This window comes from Eriocheir sinensis, chromosome 70 (assembly GCF_024679095.1).
Source record: "Eriocheir sinensis breed Jianghai 21 chromosome 70, ASM2467909v1, whole genome shotgun sequence".
Lineage (NCBI taxonomy): Eukaryota > Metazoa > Arthropoda > Malacostraca > Decapoda > Varunidae > Eriocheir > Eriocheir sinensis.
Window position 1 is genome coordinate 6,179,536 of NC_066578.1, and position 20,217 is coordinate 6,199,752.

Sequence of the window (20,217 nt, forward strand, 5' to 3'; positions counted from 1 at the left end):
TTAATTTCTTCCTTCATTTCGTCCTTGTCGTTGGTAACCTCCTTCCCCTCAACCTCCTCTTCCTCCTCCTCCTCCTCCTCCTCCTACTTCTCTTCATCCTCCTTCTCCTCCCAAAGTCGCATCAGTGCCCTAATACACCAGAAGGGTCGCAAGTGCATTGAAAATTAACCTCATTCGGCCACAAAGCGCGGTGGACGAGGTTTCGCGAAAATCTGATAAAGTGCATTGCCGGCTCGAGGGAATGACGCAAGCTTCTGGGCGGCGGCGAGGAAGGGGAAGGCGGAGGAGATGGGCCAAGAGGGAGAGGCTGGGGATGGAGTTAGTCTGGGTGATAGTGGTGATGGTGGTGGTTATGGTGGTGGTGGTGGTGGTGGTGATGGTGGTGTTATGTGGGTATGGTAAGTACTCTCTATCTTTTCTCTTTTTTTCCTCTCTCTCTTCCTCTCTCTTTCTCACTCTCTGTCTACACCTTTTCACCTTCAAATTAAAAAAAAATGAACTTCAAATTAAAAAAAGTTGACTTTCAAATTAAAAAAACTGACTTTCATATTAAAAAACTGACCTTCAAATTAAATCTAATAGAGTTGGGATTCTGATAATAACACACGCTCTCTCTTTCTCTTTCTATCTACCGTTCTTTATCTGTCTCCGTCTATCTCTATCTATTTATCTCTTTCTCAGAATCTTCGCTCATCACAACCACTCAGAAATTCGCTCTATCCTCCGGTCCGTTCAGCCAGATATGTGGAGAACCGTAAAGGGAGCTGTGAATCTTATTATAAAAAACACTATTTCTCTATATATTTATCTCTATCTATTCATCTCTCTCTCTCTCTCTCTCTCTCAACTCATCACAACCACTCACAAATTCGCCCTATCCTCCCCTTCGTTCAGCCAGATATGTGGAGGACCGTAAAGGGAGTTGTGAGTCTTATTATAAAAAACACTACTTCTCTCTATATTTATCTTTATCTATTCATCTCTCTTAAGGCCTCCGCTCATCACGACACCCACAATCTCGCCCTCGCCGTCCCTTCGTCCGGCAAATATGTGTGAGGGCTCGCAAAATTCGGCAAATCCTCCTCTAAAGCGACTCTTGTCAAACGGCCGCTCCCTCCCCAGCAAAATGGATAAACTGCGCGCTAAAGTTAGGTTCGCAGAAACTCTCACCATTACCGAACTCCGCGAAAGTGTGCCGGAAGTTTGGCGCATCGAATATGTTCCTTCTGCTTCTTTCTTTCTGTTGTTTCTCTCCTTTTATCCATCGCTGAGTCTTTGTTTATCTCAGGGAAAGTAGAGCGTGGTGTCTGTCCACATACTGTCTTCTCTCTTGCGTGGGTCTGTATAGCGCACTCGGCTCTCAAAATCCGACCTGGTGTAGCCCGCGAGAGTGTTAGGTTGAGATAAATAATGTAGAGGTTATTGGATGTTTCTCGTTTCGCTCTTGTTCAAGTCTATCACACCCACTTCAACATATAAGGGGGGGCTTCGTGGTGCAGTGGTTAGCACACTCGGCTCACAATAGAGAGAGCCTGGGTTCGATTCCCGGGCGGAGTGAGAAATTTTGGGCGGCTTTTCCGATACCCTACGCCCCTGTCCACCCAGCAGTGAATGGGTACCAGGTATTAATCGGGGTTGTGTCCCGTCTCCTGGGGTCTGTTCCCTTCTCCTATAATTTCTTCCCCCTCCTGTCTCTCTCCGGCATATAACCACAGATGTTGCCCCGACTAAACAAAACTTTCCAACTCTTCAACATACAAGTTATATTATTATTGCTGATAGATCCATTGCGTTGTTCTCTGTTTCCTCGTAAATATTAATGTATTTGTGTTGGTACTGGCAATTTGAGCGTCACGAGGAAACACATTGCACAAACATTTATTTTTCGTGTGTGTAAATAATGTTACGTCACGACCATTTATTCTTTTTCACTTTAACTGGTACTCTTATTTATTTTTTTACAGCAAATACATTACATTTGAAATATCAGGCGTTGTACTATAGAAGAGCAAGGAACGGAGGGAGGCAAGGAAGGATGGGAGGGAGTAGATCGCTGTGTGTTCCCTGCGGCGCCTTCCTCAGCCCTCACATAACTTCCAGGGCCACAGAGGAGGATCAGCGGCAGGCAGACACACAACTCGCCGGCCAGTTCGGGGCATAAAGAGCTGCCAGCTTCCACCAACTCCAGAGCCCAAACTTTACAAACATGAGCCCGGTGTTTTGACCCAGACGCACCGCCGACCTAATTTACGAACAAGGCATATAACTTGAAAACAAAAGATGGGAGTTAGTCCGTGGTGATGTAGAGTGCAAGAGTGTTAGGTTGAGAGATATAATGTAGTTGTGGTTTTGGTGCGTTACGCGTTTTGTTCGTGTTTGTTACGCGGTCTTCACACACTCACACACACAGACACACATTCATCTTCTTTATCTGCTTTGTTTTTGTTTTTCTTTGCATTTTTATTTCCTTTTATCTTTTTCTTTTTCTTTTCTTATTCTTCTTTTCTTTTCCTTTTCCTGCTTCGTTGTTTTTTACTTTTTTTTCTTTTCCTGTTTTCTTTTTCGTTTTCATCTCTCTCTCTCTCTCTCTCTCTCTCTCTCTCTCTCTCTCTCTCTGCTTCCCTTACTGTAATAAAAAAAAAGAATCGGGTCACTAATGGCATTGGATTCCGGGAACAAAGGCTCGGTACTTGTATTATTTAAAGAGAGACTGCGCTATTTCCAAACGCATAAGGTCATAAGGAACTCGCTCTCTCTCTCTCTCTCTCTCTCTCTCTCTCTCTCTCTCTCTCTCTCTCTCTCTCTCTCTGACTATATAAAACTTTGTATCTACTTATTTATGCTGAATACTTATTATACTTTCTACTAATCTGTGTGTGTGTGTGTGTGTGTGTGTGTGTGTTTATCATAATGCGACTTAGAAATATGTGGATGAAATTTTACTAACCTTATATAATTCCAACAACTTTAGGGCAAAATCGAGACGGGAAAAGAAGTACTTCGCGTGGCTTAACTCTGAGAGGGCTTCGTCATAATCCCCCAACGGAAGGACTTATTAACTCTTACATAACCTCCTGCAGTATACAAGACCTGCCTGGGGGTGAGAGCTGCCACAGTCTCCCATCGTTGCTCTGAGTTCCATTCCTTGAGTCGGGTAAGGTTGAGGGAAGGGAAAGCTAATAAGGGGTTTGAGTTACGGCCGTGATTTTGCGAGGGTGGGGATTTTTATCGCTATGTGAAGCCACGTAGGTAATATAGACGTTTTCTGAAGCTTGTGAGTGATAAATATTGTCTTTTCTGTCAGGTGATAATAATAACAATAATAATAATAATAATAATAATAATAATAATAATAATAATAATAATAATAATAAGATGAATAAGAAAAAGAATAATGATAAGAATAATAAGAAGAGGAAGAGGAAAAAGAGGGGAAAAAAGAAGAAATAGAAGAAGGGAAAGAAGAAGAAGAAGAAGAGTAATAATAATAATAATAATAATAATAATAATAATAATAATAATAGAAAGAAGAAGAAGAAGAAACAGTAGTAGTAGTAGTAGTAGTAGTAGTAGTAGTAGTAGTAGTAGTAGTAGTAGTAGTAGTAGCAGTAGCAGTAATAGTAGTGGAGGCTGTAAAAGTTGCAGTAGAAGTAGAAGTTGAAATAGTTGACGAACCACATGCACAAAAGTTACTAGAGTACAAATCCAATAAAAAAGTAAGTAAAAAAAAAAAGTTAAAAAAAGTTTCCCTGAAGAGCAAGTCCCTTTAAAAACGACACACGCAGGATCCAGGTACACAAAAAAAGAGAGAAAAAAAACAGTAAAGTAAAAATTTAAGCGCAAAATAATGAAAACACGGAGCACGCCGCCAACGCTGCCAACAGTTAATCCACGAAAGAAATTTATCCCGTTAAGGCACATTGTAAAAAACTGGCCGAGCGTAAACACAGCTGAGTCAGGCTTAAACACTCTCATGCGATGGCCCAATATTTCAATCGGCTACGTCGCGGACAAAATTGTGTTTGGGCGCCATTCTCTCCCCGCGCCGCCCCCTTAAAAAAATGTTGAGCGAGGACCTGGTTATCATCACAGAGAGGGGAAGGGTTGCCCCCACCCCCGTTCCCCGTTCCCCGTTCCCCGCCAACGCTGAATCGTTTCCACCCTGAATAATTACGTAACTACCTTTTTTTTTTATTCACCAAGAGGAAAACGAGTGAGATATTTGTTGTTATTTTGGCAGTGCTGGTGAGGAGTGAGACAGAGGCAGGGAGAACACTGCGTGAAGAGAGGGAGATTGGAAAGAAAACAAGGAAACATGGAAAGACAGGCAACAGGAAACTTATTGGCTCATTACGAGGTTGCCCGCTCTGGTGATCTGGTCCAAAACAGTCCAAAACGGCTCGGCACGTACATTCAGTTCACGGTATATGCGATTTTTAAGGGAGTTGATGGTTTACGCACCTTCTACTCCAGAGAGGCTGTTTCAATATCGCTGGTGAAGGGAAGGATCGCAAAGGAAGGTCGAAAAGAAGGAAAGAAAAGGATCACTGAGGATGAACATTAGGACAGAAAGTGTTGAGGAAAAGGAGGGATAGAGAAGGCAAGGCTCTTAGAAAACATGAGTGCAGGGAAGGAGCGAAAGAGAGTTATGGCAACGCTGGTGAAAAGGAGAATCGAGAAGGAAGAAGAAAAGGGTCACTGAGGAGCATAAGGAAAGAAAGCATAGAGGGAAAGGAGGGAAGGAGAAAGCAAGATAGAGAGGAAATGAAAGCAGGAAGGGAACAAGACAGAGCATTGGCGGATGTTAAGGAAAAAGAATGTCGAAAAGAAAGGAGAAAAGGGTAACTGAGGAGCTTAAGGAAAGAAAGCATAGAGGGAAAGGAGGGATAGAGAAGGCAAGGCGATGGGGAGATGAGGCCAGGGGAAGAGGAGGTTGTTTTTCTTCCCTTTCCTTTTCCTCCCAACGTGGGCAAAGAAATATTCCACATCTACCCAGCACGGAAAGAAAGGTATTTTAATGCAGAAATTCCCAGGGTATAATTTCTTCTTTTATTTACTTTTTCTTCCTTCCTCCCTCCCTCCCTTCCTTCCCTTCTTCATTCCTTAACTTTCCTCTTTCATTTTTCCTGCTTCCTCCCTCTCTCTCCCTGCATCCTCCCTTCCTCTTCCTCCCTTCCTTCCTTATTTTCATTCCTTCTTCTTCCTTCTCCCTCCCCGCATCCTCCCTTCCTCTTCCTCTCTTCCTTCCTTTTCTTCCTTCTCCCCTTCCTCTCCTCCCTTCCATTCCCTCCCCCTCTCTGTCACTTAGATTAATTTATATTATATTATATTTTCTCTCCTTCCTCCTCCTCCTCCTCCTCCTTCTCCTTCTCCTTCCATAAAAGCATTTAAGAACAGGAGGCAAAGAAAACTAACCTTACATAACCAAAAAAATAACACATTCCGCTTCTTCCCAATACAGAAAGTTACGTTAAGTATTTTGATCCAGAAACTTTCATTGCCGTAATATTTTCCTTTCTCTTTTTTTCTTCTCTACCTCCTTCACTTTTACTTTCCTTCCTTCCTCCTTCTTCCCTCTCCCTTCCTGCATCTCCCCTTTCTCTTCCTCCTTTCCCTCCCTCTCTCCATCACTTATATTAATTTGTTCTGCTAGTTCAGGATCATCATTTTTTTTCCTCTTCTTCCTCCTCCTCCTCCTTCTCCTCCTCCTTCCCCGAAAGCATCTAAGTATACGAGCCTAGGAGAACTAACCTCACGCAACAAAAGAAACAAGAAACGCAGCACAGAAAGCAACGTTAGATATACTTCGATCCAGAAATTACCCGGGCAAACATCATAACATCATAACTTCGGGATAACAAAGATTGAAGTTAGCTGGGAGCGTGACGCGGGAGAAACATCCATGAAATTAGTTGGTCATTCTCCTCCTGTTCTTCCTCCTTCAGTGTGTGTGTCTGTGAGTGTGTGTGTGTGTGTGTGTGTGTGTGTGTGTGTGTGTGTGTGTGTGTGTGGGGGGGGGGGAGGAGGGGGGAAGGCTAAATGGAAGGAGCGTGTCACTCGTTTGGGGTCAGAAGTTGGGATAAGCAAAGTTAGTTGAGGGCGACACGAGGCAGGCGGCGGGGCGGTTACGCAAGTCGTCAGCTGGAACACTTCGTTAGCTATACATGAGAGGCGTTCCCTTGGTCCTTCTCCCTCTCCTTCTCCTCCTCCTCCTCCTCTTTGTCATCTTCCTTACCCTCTTCCTCCTTCATCTTCTCATTTTCATCCTCATTTTTATTGTCTATATTTTTTTTCTACTGTTTTGCTTTCTTCTTTTCTTTCCTCTTCCTTTTCAACCTCCCCCTTCTCTCCTTTCCCCGTCTTCCTTTCCTATAACTCTTCCTCCTCTTCTTTTCTCTCATCCTCCTCCTCCTCTTTTTCCCTATTGTTATTTTCATCCATATTTTCCTCATTTTCTTGCTTCTCTTTCCCTTGTTCCTTCTCTTCCTTCTTCCCCTCCTCCTCCTCCTCCTCCTCGTCTCTTTATCATGATCTTAATTCTCCTGTTCCTTCTCTTCTTCCCTCCTTGTGTCCTGTTTTTCATCCTCTTCCTCCTCCTCCTCCTCCTCCTCTTCTTTCACCTTCCCATCTTCCTTCCTTTCTTCATTTTCCTTCCTCCTCTTCCTTTACCACTTTTGTTATAATTTCCTTCCTCGTCCTCCTCCTCCTCCTCCTTTTTCTCCTCCTTTTCTTCCTCTAAGTTAACATCTTTATTTCTCTTCCTCCTCTTCTTTCCTCCCTATTGCTATCCTTTTCTTCCTCCTTTCTTCCTTCCTTCCTCTTCCTCCTCCTCCTTTTTATCTTCCTTTTCTTCCTCTAAGTTAGCATCTTTATTTCTCTTCCTCCTCTTCTTTCCTCCCTTTTGTTACGCTTTTCTTCCTCCTTCCTTCCTTCCTTCCTTCCTTCCTTCCTCCTCCTCCTCCTCCTCCTCCTCATTTTAATTCACCTCTTCCTTCCTTTTGCCCTTTTTTTTCTTCCGCTTCGTCCATTATCTTCCCCTCCTCCTCCTCCTCCTCCTCCTCCTTATCTGCTCCTGATCTTAATTCTTGTCCTTACCTCTCCTCTTCCTCCTCTTCTTCCTCCTCCTCTTCCTCTTACTATTTATCCTCATTTCCTCTTCCTTCTCACAATCATCTTCGTCTTTATTTTTCTATTTCTTCTTCTCTTCCTCTTCCTCATCTTCTCAATCCTCCTTCTTCTTCTCCTCTTCCTCCTTCCTCCTCTTCCATTTCTTCCTTCTCTTCCCGCTCAATTTCCTTTTACTTCTCACAATGTATTTTCCTCCTAATCTTCCTTTCAACCCTCGTCATCTTCTCCTCCTCCTCTTCCGACTCTTCCTCCAATCCGTCTTCTTTTCCCTCATAATCCTTCTTCTCATCCTCATCCTAAATTCCTACTTCTCCTACACCTTATTCGTCCCCCTCTACCCCCTCCTCCTCCTCCTCCTCCTCCTCAACCGGTTCCCTGTTAACTACAAAATTCAGAGTAACGTGAATTTCTCGTCGCCCGGAGCAAGGCTTATTCCGCGCCATTCACTCGACACACAGCCACACTAAAACGAAGGGGCGCCATAACAGGGAATGTGAATTTGAAGTACATGTCGCGGGTTAAAGAGAAAAGGGTTATGGAAAAGGGTTGGTTGGCGGGCTGATCCGTGTAGGTCTGGGATGGTCGGTCTCTCTCTCTCTCTCTCTCTCTCTCTCTCTCTCTCTCTCTCTCTCTCTCTCTGTCCGGGTTTGAATGCTTTGAAATCCTTCCTTCCTTACTTTCCCTTTTTTTCTTGAACCTTTACTTTGTTTTTCTTCTTTATTTTGCTTGTTTTTTTTTCCATATTTTACGCTTTCTCCTCCTCCTCCTATTCCTCCTCCTTCTCCTTCTTTTGTTGTTAGGTATCCTCTTCTTCCTCCTCTTCCTCCTCCTCCTCCTTCTCCTCCGCCTCCTCCTCTTCACATCTTGATCTTAAATATGTTAATTATGTTCATTTGCCTCCTCCTCCTCCTCCTCCTCCTCCTCCTCCTCCTCCAACTCCTCCTCAGCTTGATGTTAAATAATTTCTTCCTCCATCTCTACCTCCTCCCCATTTATCTCCTCCTCCTCCTCCTCCTCTTCAGCTTGTTAAGTCTGTTCCCCCTTTTTTCTTCTCCTCCTCCTCCAGTTCCTCCTCCTCTTCCGTATCTTAATCTTCGTCTTGGTCTTCCTCCTTGTGTGTGTGTGTGTGTGTGTGTGTGTGTGTGTGTGTGTAAGTGCCGTGATGAGGTCGTGTTGAAGCAAGATTGATGATTACTTTACGACAGGCGGAACACAGGAGAGAGAGAGAGAGAGAGAGAGAGAGAGAGAGAGAGAGAGAGAGAGAGAGAGAGAGAGAGAGAGAGAGAGAGAGAGAGAGAGAGAAAAAATTATGTACATGTTATATTTGTATCTATGTTTAAATAAGAGAGAGAGAGAGAGAGAGAGAGAGAGAGAGAGAGAGAGAGAGAGAGAGAGAGAGAGAGAGAGAGAGAGAGAGAGAGAGAGAATAAAAAGAGAGAGAGGAAAAATACGCAGAATAACCCACTTACAGCATAATATCCACTCTTTTTGAATAACCAGAGAGAGAGAGAGAGAGAGAGAGAGAGAACAAGGTCAGACGTAATTGGATGTTTCGTCACGTAGCTTCGGGCCGGCATTAGGCAGCCAATACCCGATACACACACACACAGGCCCCGGCAAAGGAGTTTATTCACATTAGTCTGATCTGCCTTGACGCTGACCCGGGGAGCGAAAAACCGATAGTAAACATGACCTCGAGTGTTGATTTTATCGCTCTCGTAGGTGAGTTATTGCCCTTCTTTCTTGCTTACTTTTTTTGCTCATTCACTCTCTCTCTCTCTCTCTCTCTCTCTCTCTCTCTCTCTCTCTCTCTCTCTCTCTCTCTCTCTCTCTCTCTCTCTCTCTCTCTCTCTCTCTCTCTCTCTCTCTCTCTCTCTCTCTCTCTCTCTCTCTCTCTCTCTCTCTCAGACTCTCTCTCTCTATCTCTCCAAAGAAGACCCATTCACCTCTACAAACACCAGTAAGCCGCTGTCCATTACTTCCCTCTCTCTCTCTCTCTCTCTCTCTCTCTCTCTCTCTCTCTCTCTCTCTCTCTCTCTCTGCTCCTCTTCTGTTCTATCTCCTCCTCCTCCTCCTCCTCCTCCTCGTCTGCTTCTTTTACCACCTTCTCCTTATAATTTTCTTCCCTATTTTCATCATTTCCCACTTTCCTCTTCTACTGTTTTCTCTTCTCCACCTCTTCCTCTTCCTTCAACACTTTTTCTTTATCCTTTCCCTTTCTCTTTTCATCTTTATTTCCCCTCTCTTGTTTTATCCACTCAACCTCCTCTTCCTTCTTCTCCACCGTCGATTATCCTTTTCCACCATTTTTTCTCTCCTATTTCATTCTTTTTCTCCCTCTTTTCTTTCCTTGTTTCCTTTTCCTCATTTCCCTTCTTCACCGCCTCGTTTTTATTCCTTTCCTTCCTCTTTTCATGCTTTCCCGGACTCTGCATTGCCTCCTCTTTCCTTCTGTTCTACCTCCTCCTCCACCTCCTCCTTCTTCCCCGCCTCCTCCTGATCCCTTTCCCGCCTCCTTTCATGCCTCGTGCAGCTCAAGGAAGCGACAAATGCGACTGGCCGACGCTAATCCCCCAACAAGAAGTGCAACAGGTCTTGAGAACGAAATGCTGGGCTGTAAATCCTTTAATGGCCTAATCATAGTTTGGGTTCGAGTTTCCGTCCCGTGCGCGTGAAAACAATAAAGGAAAAGGATGTAGATGGATAGGAAAGGTAAGTGAGATGGAATGCTTTGTTGTATAGCCTCTAGAATTGGGGAGGGGAGGGTCTTACTGTGTGTGTGTGTGTGTGGGGAGGGGGGGGAGGGGGTGCGCTAACCTATTCTACCTAATTGGTTTTGTTTGTAGAGCATAAAAAACACCATTAGTTAATTTTTTTACCACACACACACACACACACACACACACACACACACACACACACACACACATAAAAACACAAAAAAGACATTATTTATTTTCTTTTCCCTCTCCTCCTCCTCCTCCTCCTCTTTCCTCGTACCTCTTCTAGCAAGCTTCCCCGAACACCTGAACATAACGAAACTAACGCCATGTAACCAAGTCTTGCACTAGTTCTTCTTGCTAATGTTCTTACTTCTTATTTACCGAGACACCTTATTGCTACAGTCTCGTTAAATGCGCTAATTTTCTTGTTAAGTCCCTTGCTCGTTATAATTGGCAATGCTCTTTTGTTCACCGGGTTTTCTTCTTGCTACGAGTCCCATTAAAGGCGCTACTTGTCTCTTTAAGGTCGGTACAATAAGACACTTTCGCTTCTCACACCAGCTATTTTCAAGGTCAAAGAGGGGATCAATCGGGTTCTAATGGGTGTTTTTTTAGGCTCATGGTACAGAAGATGAGTCAGACTACCACCAGGGTCATAAAACTACTCCTGGAAATGCCCACAACTCCTACGAAAGCCTTGTCAAATATGTGTGCTTGGGCGGCGAAATGTTTAAGAATACGTCTTTGAGTCCTATGGTTGTTATCAAAGGAGGTTAGGGAGAGAAAAAAAAAAGAGAGATACATTGAATCATAAAGGAATTTCTAGCCTATAAAACCCTTCACTAAACACACTAACCATCATCATCACCACCACAAAGACCCTTAAAGATGCAGAACAGGACACAGAAATCGACAATGTTAAGTTACGAGAATACGAGACTGAGAGAAATAAGCCTCCTGAAGAGCTGGACGGCGACAATAAAACTAAGTGACCACGACGCTTGGGGCCTGAGTGGAGGTGGGGAGGACTGCGGGCGATGGGTGGACGGTGTGGGGAGAGGGGTGGTTGGAGAAGGAGAGAGAAGGAGCGATGTAGTGGAGGGAGAGGGGGAATGGGGTGAGGAAGGGAGAGGAGGGGGAACGAAGAGAGAGGGAGAGAAAAGAGAGAGAGAGAGAGAGAGGGAGGAAGGGTGTGGGGGGGGGAGAAATTGAAAAGAAAATGGGATGGGGAGAAAAGGGAGGAATAGGAAAGGGATGGAAAGGGAAGGAAGGTCTGGGAACGAAGTGGGAGAGAGAGAGAGAGAGAGAGAGAGAGAGAGAGGAAAAATGTGGGAAAGGGAGAAAGATGTGGAAACGGAGGGGAGAGAAAGGAAGAGGGGAAGGAGTAGGGGAAGGAAGAGAGAGGAGGGATATGGTGTGAGAGGAGGAGTGGGGGGCAGAGTAGGGGGGAACGGGAGGGGTTGAGGGGCGGCCCGAGGCTACCTTCCCCAATTTCCAAGATAGACCACTTCACAGCCTTCCTGGAGAGTAGCGAGGAGTAGAAGATGAGGGAGAGAAGGAGGAGGACGAGGAGAAGGAGGCGGACGAGGAGGAGGAGGAGGAGGAGGCAAAGAATGAGAATGACCAAGGAGGAGGAGGAGGAAGAGGAGGAAGAGAAGATTACTTAAGAAGAGGAGGAGGAGGAGGAGAAGGAGAAAATATCTTGAAAAATGGAGCAAGTTCAGAAAGAGATGAAAAACAATCCACTAAGAAAATAAAAAAAATCTAAATAAATAAAATAACGGAGAGGTTGTTGTTTTTAGTATCTCAAACATGTTAATGGTGAAAAGAATGAACAGTTGAAGTAATTAAAGCGGATTACATATAACCTTCATATTTAAAAAGAAACTGTTCTCAAAAATTAATAACCTCAGACGAAAACATAATTAGACCATACGGGGAAGATATTATGTAGCCTACTGTCGTTAATGAGAGAGAGAGAGAGAGAGAGAGAGAGAGAGAGAGAGAGAGAGAGATGATACCATATAAACCACTCAAATAAACTTAAAACAAAAACAACTATCAAATGGAAAACAAAACCACCCAAAACAAAATGGCAATAAAAGAAATATATCCCAAACTCGATAAAGCCTTAATTTGTGAGTGTATCTGGGAGCAGGGCCGTAATTTCTGAGGGGGGGGGGGTGGCTAGAGGGACTATAGCCCCCCAAAAATGTTTTCAAAATGCCCCTAAAACTACTAAACTAAAAACAATCCCCTTGAAGCCCTGTGAATCCCTATGAAGCCTTCTAGTCCCCCCCAGAATATACCAGAATTACAGGCTTGGATAGGCTAAATTCACAAATACACACAATCCATCTATACGTTCGTCACAAGAATGGAGAAACACAACACTTATAAGCCTAGCAATGGCCATTATGTTACCACCAACGATTGCTTGAGTCGCCCCTAACTGAGCCTCGCCGCGGTCAACCTGTGTGGGAAAATGGAGAGCCTGCCACACGGAACACGGGATGGGGGACAACGAGCATTCACTTCCCCTACCAATGTATCTTTTTAGTTTCCTGGTGCTATTTCCACATGTATCCTTAGTTGTATAATCACACTCTGTACTGCCTGGGGGTTGGGATGGCATGCTCCTCCCTTCTCCTTTGTTGTTTACTTGCAACAAAAAACTGTCAATCAATCATCACAATTGTTACCTACTCGACTTGTTCTTCTTCTTCTTTTAACCTGTAACGCTTTGTATCGCTCTTCTTCTTCTTTTAACCTGTAACGCTTTGTATCGCTTCTTAGGTCCTCCTCCTCTCGTTCCTCTTTTGTTCATTCACACAATTTGCTTATCAATGACACTTTCCTCACTGTAATACAATATTGCACTATAAATTTCAGTTTGTTGCTTGAATCACTTATTTTCATTGCTTTCCCTTGCACTTATTCAAGCATTTTTGCCCTGCGAGAGGAACACTTTTGCTAGCTCTACAATTCTTCTTTCTGTTTCCTTTTTGTCTCCATACAGCCCTAACACCGTGCTAACGTTCATCACAGAGGAGAAACACAAAATATATAACCCGAGAAATGATTGTCTTACTGTTAACCAGGTTTGTTGAGTATCCCCTAAAACTGAGCCTTGCCACGGAAAATGTGTGCAATGGCGAAACTGCTATTCTACGGAACACGGGACGGGGGACGAGCATTCACTTGTGACCTACTCGTCGCTTATCACAGAGAAACACAACATATAGGCAGGTTATAGTTATGTACTCCTTCACATTCACTTTCCTCCCTCAATGTCTCGCTTGTTCTCCTCTTTATTCACCGCTTTCATTCATATTCCTTTTCCTGCACCTTCGTTTTCTTCTCATCTCGTCCTCCCTCACCACTTTTTCCTAGAAGTTATCGTCTTTATGTTCCGTTTGTTGAGTATCCCCTAAGTAAGCCTTGCCGCGGAAAATCTATGTAAGAAAATGGAGAAACTACAACATATACAATCCTTGAAAGTATCGTCCAACTGTTACCCACGTCTGTTGAGTGTCCCCTAACTAAGCCTTGCCACGGAAAATGTAAAAGAAAATGGAGAAACTACAACAACAGAAAACGGTAGGAGGGACAACGAGCATTCAATTTTTACCTAGTCATCCTTCATCACAGAGAAACGCAACATATACAACCCTAGAAGTTATCGTCTTACTGTTACCCACGTTTGTTGAGTCTCCCCTAACTAAGCCTTGCCACGGAAAATGTAGAAGAAAATGGCGAAACTACCTCAATGGATGACGGGACGAGGGACAACGAGCATTCATTTAGAGCACTTGTTACTCACCGTCCATCCCGCGGCGTTGAGTTTTCTGCTGCGGGCCGCACAGCCTCACAACACCTCCTGGAGTGCTTTCCTCCGCCTCCGCCCTCTCCATGCCGTCACTCACACACACCTCTCTGTCCCGGGATCAGCCACTTCGTAACGACACTTATCAATTCAAATGTCTGGTCCGTTATATTTTCCACACTACTTTAAGGCGTCATTTACCCAAAAGTGGAGGCCGTGGAATTATTGCGCCGTGTGGCTCACCTGGTGCCGTGTCTGCCCACAACGGACAAGGACAAACCTGTATGAATTTTTAGTGGACTTAAAGTTAGCGGACGAGGAACTACATTTTGCGGAAGCTAATTGGTCCGCTAACTGTTTTCAAAGTTAGCGAAAACGCTAATAAGCTAACGAAAAAGTTAGTTTCGCTAATTAGCGGTTAGCGGATTAGCGTAACCGTGCCCGCCACGCGTATGCCCGCCCCGCGGCTAAACGAGCAACTGGCGCGGCGCCACGACCTTCGAATCTCGATTGTTTATGCTGGAGGGAGCGTTCGTGTGGGACGAAAGTTTTCAGCAGTGTAAAGAACAAGTAATGAGTACTCACATTTATTAATTAGTGATAGTAATAACATCTACAAATAATAATGATAATGATAATAATTATATAATATTACATAAATATCCTTCAGCAAAGGATAATAAAAACACCCGCTGACCGCTGCTCCCGCGAAGAAATCAAAATCAGAGGAAGTATATTAACAAACATTAATGTATATATATATATATATATATATATATATATATATATATATATATATATATATATATATATATATATATATATATATACTATTGTTACTACTACTACTACTACCACCACTTCTAATAGAACACAAGCACCTGGTCCTGGCCAGCCCTTGGATCACGTCGCTGCATCAGTAAGGTGTTGATGATCGAGGCACAGTCTTGAGGAGGCTCAGTAATCATCCGCCCCGTCAAAGGTAACCATGGCTACACCCCACCAGGCTGAGGGAGGCTAAACGTCTCCGCGAGCCCCGGCATGCCTGGGGAAGCAATAACACCGCTGCTCGGCTGGGAAGGCTGGCACGCCGCCCCCCGCTGCCCCCCGCTGCCAGGTCACGAGACACCGCCTCGAGGCACGGTGTGAAGGTTAACTGTGGAGGAGGTTTTATCATTATTATTGTTATTATTATTATTATTATTATTATTATTATTATTATTATTATTATGATTATGATTATTATTATTGTTGTTGTTGTTGTTGTTGTTGTTGTTGTTGTTGTTTTAATTTATATATAACAATTATTAAAATTATAATTATTTTATTATTATAAAAATCACATTTCTATCAGTATCAATAAGTTTATTATTGCAATTGTTTTGGCTGTAATGAGGGTAATCGCTTTAAATAGCATTAATGTATTGTAACCCTTTTGTATTTTCAATAAAAGGCCTAAAGCATTTACGGCGAAGGGTTGCATTATGTCTATGAATATAATGTTATAGATAAAAAAAAGATTAAAAAAAACATATAGATCTATGTAAAAAAAAAAAAATTAAAAGAAGAACTAGAAAGAATAAGAATACACACACACACACACACACACACACACACACACACACACACAAAAAAAAAAAAAAAAAAAGTCAAAATCAGAACCACAACAAAATTCGTGACGGAGGAATGTAGGCGGGAATGACTTCTGGAATCACGTAAGGACAAAGGAAGCGGAACCATAAGATATTACCGAGAGGAATGTAGGAAGGAAGGGATATCGGAAGAGTGCAGAAGAAAACAACGAGAACAACAAAAAACGGCACCTCAAAAATGGGGGAAAAAATGTGAGTATATGGTCACGAAAATGTAGAAGGACACGCCAGTCATCCATTTCACGGCCACTTCCCTCCGGCCTTCCAATCTTCCCCTCCTCCTCCTCCTCCTCCTCCTCTTCCTCCTATCCACACCTCCCTTCTCCTTCGATCCTACTCACTTTCAACTTCCTCCGCTTCCTCCTCCTCCGCATTCACTCTCCTTCATCAATGTCTCTCTTGTTCTCCTTTTTCTTCACCGTTTTCATTCATATTCTTTTTCCTGCACCTTATTTTCTTTTCATCTCGTCCTCCCTCACCACTTCTTTCCTTATTTCCCTTCCTTTATCTTTCTTTCCTTATCCTCTATTTCTTTTCTTGTTGCCTTCTTACCTAACGCTCCTTCCACATATCCCCTTCCCCATTTCCACTTCTTCCCTCTCCCCACTCACCTCTCCCTCCTCTCATATACTCATTATCTTGCGTTTCATCAATGCTTCCCTTGTATATCCATAACACACCTCTCTCTCTCCCTCTCTCGCTCTCCCTCACCAGTTCTTTCCTTCAAAATAGCGGTTGGTTTTATAAGATACTTTCGCTTCTCACATCAGCTACTTGTAAAGGTCAAAGAGGGTATCAATCGGGTTCTAATAACTGTTTTCTTAGCTTCAGGGTACAGAGGAAGGGTCAAACTACTACCAGGGTCTTTAAACTACCTCTGGAAATGCCCCGATCCCCTACGAAAGCCCTGTCAAATGTGAGTATGTGAGTGTGAGCGGCGAAGCGTAGGAGAATATGGTTGCTGGTCCCCTCAAGCGCTCCGTCCTACATGCCTTCTCCCTCTGTTACGCTCGCCGCCGCCCAGTCCCCGCTCCCTCCCACCTGTCGTGCGTGACTCAGCGGCAAGGTAATGATCTGCTTCCTTCCCCCGTGTGCGTGTGTGTGTGTGTGTGTGTGTGTGTGTGTGTGTGTGTGTTTGGCGTGTTTTTTTTTTTTTTTTGTTAGTGATTTTGCTTAGAGGTGTTGTAAAGTGTTTTTTTGTTTGTTTTTGTTGTTTTCTTGTGTTTTTCTTGTTAGCTCTTTTTAATTTTATCGTTATTATCATTATCATTATTATTATTATTATTATTATTATTATTATTATTATTATTATTATTATTATTATTATTATTATTATTATTATTATTATTATCATTATTATTATTACTAGTGTTATCATTACTATCATCATCATCATCATTCACTCACATAATCTCCCTACAATGATATGGAAACAAACTCGTACATCCATTTCGTAATCCAACTAATTAACGCTACAACTGTTCTTTTTATCTGACATTATTTTCGCATACATTCATACCTATTTTTATTTTCACCATACAATCACCATTCATAAACACCGCTTCTGTCAGTGCTACTCGTAATAATATTCACACGCTCATATTTCCGTCTACTAAACTTTTACGGAAATAACTTGACAATGTCCCCGTAATTGAATGTATTTTTCCGGACATTACATTTTTTGTCATATTTTATTTAGCTTTATTGAAACGCAAACAAAAAGCTCAGCCCCGCATATCACAGGAAAATTATCACATGGGTAGAATTATTAACGCACTAAACATTAACAGAAACGTTTAAGTTTTTCCAATGTTTACGAGCATCAGATCTCTCCGAAAGCCACAATTTTGATATTCTGGTATATGCAAAATGTGTGTGTGTGTGTGTGTGTGTGTGTGTGTGTGTGTACTCCGTTTAACACACACACACACACACACACACACACACACACACACACACACACACACACGCGTATTCCACAGAGCTCAATATCTGAACCGATTCCGCTCCAGATTTCAAAAGATAATCGATATTTTTTTGTTGTTGTTTTTGAGGACACGAACTACGAAGTGAAATGAAAAGCGGGAAGGGTTTTGCATCTGCTACGGAGTGAAATATAGAACAATATCATGGAGGACTTATATATAATGAACAAATTTAACCTCGCTTTTGGCCGCTCATTATTTTTGTCTTTGTGGGAGCAGCGATTAGCCCTTGAGCTGTTTCTTTAGCTGTATAAAAAAAAGAACCCTTCGTAGTTACCCCCTGTAGTAAAAATGTTTTCTTTGAAGGTTATAATCTATGTGGGGCCGAAAAAGGACAACGCGCCGAAGAAGTACACCGCATTATTTTCGAATCGTCGCGGCGGTAACTCCTATAACTCACTGCCACGGAAGTTCAGTTGTTGAAAAGTTCTTAAATTTATGGGAAAGATCAAATAACGAGATTTTCATAAGTAAAAATAGTAGCAATAGTAGTAGTAGTAGTAGCAGTAGAAGGAGGAAGAGGAGGAGGAGAAGAAGAAGAAAAGTAGGAAAAGAAAAAAAGAAAAATAGATTAGAAAAGAAAGAAATAATATTAAAAAAGTATTCAGACTTCTTACATTCCACACCGTCAACACTCTACGTACACAATCATTTCCCTTCTTCGCAACACACTACATATTTCATTATTTTCCTTGCAACATATTACAGAGTGCATTCTCTTATTTGCAACACTCGACAGACTGCGTTCCTTTCTTTGCAACACACCAGACTGGGTTTCCGTCTTGCAACACATTAGAGATCGAGTTCCCTTCTTTTGCAACACAAGGAAGACCGAATCCCCTTATTTGCAACACTAGGAAGACCGAATCCCCTTATTTGCAACACAAGGAAGACTGAATCCCCTTATTTGCAACACACTAGGTCTGAACTCCCTTCCTTGCAACACTTATAGGCTGAATTCCCTTCTTTTCCAACATACTAGACTAACTTTCCTTCATTTGCAACACACAGATTGAGTTCCTTTCCTTGCAACACCCAAAACTGAATCCTCTTCTTTGCAACACACTCTACCGAATTCCCTTCCTTCCAACGCCTTTTATGATCAAACTCCCTCTGATTTTCACCTTTCCGGACCGACCATCAAGCAAACAACACTCTCTTTCGCTTGTATTCTTTCGCTTCGCCCACGCTCGCCTCGTATCTCCCTCTCTCTCTGTCCCTCCCGCCCCGAGCTCTTGTCCTCCCCATCACGTCTCCTTTAAGTTATAGATTTGGAAGGCGTCCAGGACCTTGCATGTCGTATACAGTTATTTCCATTTCCAGTGTCGTCGCTCGGTTAAAAAGTTGACACATAAGAGAAATGATGACCAGTTGGGTGAGCGATGTGATACGGGAACTTGTTTTTGGAGACGTTTTGTGAGGGAGAATGTGAGATAGGGATAGATATATAGAGATAGATAAAGAAATAGATGGATAGATAGATAGATAGCTACTTAGATATATAGATAGGTAGATAGATAGACAGACAGAGAGAGAGAGAGAGAGAGAGAGAGAGAGAGAGAGAGTGAAATAAGGAATGAAAGGCAGAAAAAAACACAAAAAGAGAAAGAAAGAAAAAGTAAGACAGACAAAAGGAAAAAATAACTAAGAGAGAAACTGAGACAAAAAAAAAGACAAAGAAAAATTGACAGAAATAAAGAATGAAAGAATGCAAGGGAGGAAGAAGGAGAGGCAGACAGAGACAGAGACAGATAGCTCCCTGCCTAATACACCGTGCTGTCTGTCATTTGGCCCTGAACTGAGGTAAGTGGAGCAAGGGACCAGTTTTATAATGGAGTGACGGGCCGGGAACGACTCCAGACCACTGTGTTCGACGCTCGCCGGCACCAAGAAAGGAAAAGAAGGAAAGAGAGAAAACGAGAGAAGATAGAGAGTAGATAAAGAAAACTGAAAGAAAGATACAAAGAAAGAAAGAAAGATAAGGAAAAGAAAGAAAGAAAGAAAGAGAGAAAGAAAATAGAAAATATATAAAGAAAAACTGAAAGACAGATACAATGAAAGAAAGAAAGATAAGGAAAGAGGGAAAGAAAGAAAGAAAGAAAAGGAAAGAAAGAAAGAAAGAAAGAAAGAGAGAAAATAGAGAGTAAATAAAGAAAACTGAAAGAAATACAAAGAAAGAAAGAAAGAAAGAAAGAAATTTAGCTATTCTCAGAAGCCCCAAACTTTCACATCAACTATCTTCAAATGCCAGAAAGGATATTAATCGCTTTCTAATGAGTGTTTCTTCACATTAAAGGTACAGAAGAATGGCCACACTACATCCAGGACCATAAATCTACCCCTGAAAATGCGCATAACCCCTCCGAAAGCCTTGTCAAATATATATACCTGGGAGTCGCATTGTTTAAGTAACGTCAATGGTCAGTACTCTCGGAAACATCCACCTACGACATCAACTGCTTCCAAAGACCGCAAAGGAGGCTAATCGGGTTCTAATGAGTGTTTTTTTACTATAATGGTATAAAAGAATGATCAAACTACATCCAGGGTCATAAATCTACCCATGGAAATCCGCTTAACCCCTACGAAAGCCTTGTTAAATATGTCCTTGTTTGAAGTATCCCCATAATCTCAACTGTTTCAGAGCATACACAGTTTCTTCACATTAATGGTACAGAGGAATGATCAAACTACATCCAGGGTCATAAATCTACAACTGGAAATACACATAACCTATACGAAAGCCTTGTTAAATATGTCCTTGTTTGAACTATCCCCATAATCTCAACTATTTCAAAGCATACACAGTTTCTTCACATTAATGGTACAGAAGAACGGCCACACTACATCCAGGGCCATAAATCTACCACTGGAAATGCACATAGCCCCTACGAAAGCCTTGT

The 20,217-nt window shown here is 42.5% G+C and overlaps 1 long non-coding RNA gene across 8 annotated transcripts in view; it reads right to left on the reverse strand.

Moving 5' to 3' along the window:
* Positions 1-20,217, reverse strand: part of LOC126988783 (uncharacterized) — a 144,344-nt gene that overhangs the window by 103,551 nt on the left and 20,576 nt on the right. For 5 of the 8 annotated variants that reach the window (XR_007742520.1, XR_007742521.1, XR_007742525.1 and 2 more), the window contains exon 2: positions 14,559-14,833. This is a non-coding gene — a long non-coding RNA (uncharacterized LOC126988783). Of the gene's footprint in view, positions 1-14,496; positions 14,834-20,217 lie in introns of those variants that run through there. The other 3 variants (XR_007742526.1, XR_007742527.1, XR_007742522.1) reach the window with 1 other exon arrangement.